Here is a 1,612-nt window from a genome sequence, read left to right on the forward strand (position 1 = left end):
TCTGTTCTAGTTCTGTTCTAGTTCTGTTCTAGTTCTGTTCTAGTTCTGTTCTAGTTCTGTTCTAGTTCTGTTCTAGTTCTGTTCTAATTCTGTTCTTGTTCTGTTCTAATTCTGTTCTAGTTCTGTTCTAATTTTTTTCTAGTTCTGTTCTAATTTTGTTCAGGTTCTGTTCTAGTTCTCATCTAGTTCTGTTCTACTTCGGATCTAGTTTAATTCTGTTCTAGTTCATTTCAAAATTTTATTACAATCACACAAGTATTTTCATCGTCAAAAATGAATATTCCATGTTATAAATTTTTATGCAACATGAAACATTAAATGATGTAAAATTAACATCAATTCTGTCATTATACATGTAAGAATTTCTTTCGACAGCAGCAAAAAGCAGCTTTATGTCACATTTTTTTTTTTTTTGGTTTGTCATCAGATTTTCTTTTTTGTTTTTTTGAGGGTTTCAGTGAAAATTTTCTTATTTTGTTATCGCTGTTGCAAGTAGTATTTTTTGTTAACTGTTTTTGTTATTGGAGTTTGTGTTTCAAGAACAACTACTAAAACAACTACTTACTCTAGGTACTTGTGTCACTATATTTGCCACTACAATACTTTACTTTACAGTTGGGGACAGTTTGGGGGAAAACTCAAGAACCATTAAATATCACACCATGTAACAAGACAAGGACTCAATGACTGTTTGACTGACATTGCAGTGCACATCAATGAAATCAGCAGTGATGGTTCGTGGAGCACTAGTGGTGAATCTGGTGGTTGGTGTCAGTGGCAGTAGTGGCTTTAGTAACAACAGCATCGACAATAACAACTTCAACAGCACCATCATCACATTAAAGTGAAGTGAAGAGGAACGTGAGTTGGTTACGTGATCGGAAATTAAATATTTTTTTGTCTTTGTATTTAGCACAGTTTCTTTTACTTCTTCTTCTCTTCCTTCCTTTTTGCCATTCAACCCCATTCTGTTCAATGCCCGTATTATTAGATAAAGATTGAAAAGGAAAAAAAATGTAAACAATTTTAAAAATCAGCCCGGAGTTGGTGTTTTCAAACAGCAGTAGCTGTAAGATGGTGTTTGGCATTTTGTATTTAATTTATAAAAATATTCGATATGATGGCAGTGGTTGTAACATTTAGTTACGTTGAACTGGCAAAGACAACAAATTAAGTTTGTTAAAAAAGGAAAATGCTGTAAAGGAAATTTACAAATGTCCTACGATTGGCATGCAAATGAGGCCATCAGTGAACAGGCCATAAAAAAGTTGTAGGTTCTTCTTTTATCGTTAAAGCAAAGAAATAAAATATTTATTATTATATATTTTTATTTGCAAAATAGAAACAACAAACTGGAATAAAATTACAACTGATGAGAAGTTCTAAAATTTTACTAGAATAAAGGAAGAAGAGAACTATAACTAAAACTAAACCAGAACTGAACTGAACTAGAACAGAACTAGTACAAAACTAGAACAGAACTAGAATAGAACTATTACAGAAATAGAACAGAACTTGAACAGAACTAGAACAGAATTAGAACAGAATTAGAACAGAACTAGAACAGAACTAGAACAGAACTAGAACAGAACTAGAACAGAACTAGAACAGA

Source organism: Lucilia cuprina, chromosome 6 (genome assembly GCF_022045245.1).
Source record: "Lucilia cuprina isolate Lc7/37 chromosome 6, ASM2204524v1, whole genome shotgun sequence".
NCBI lineage: Eukaryota > Metazoa > Arthropoda > Insecta > Diptera > Calliphoridae > Lucilia > Lucilia cuprina.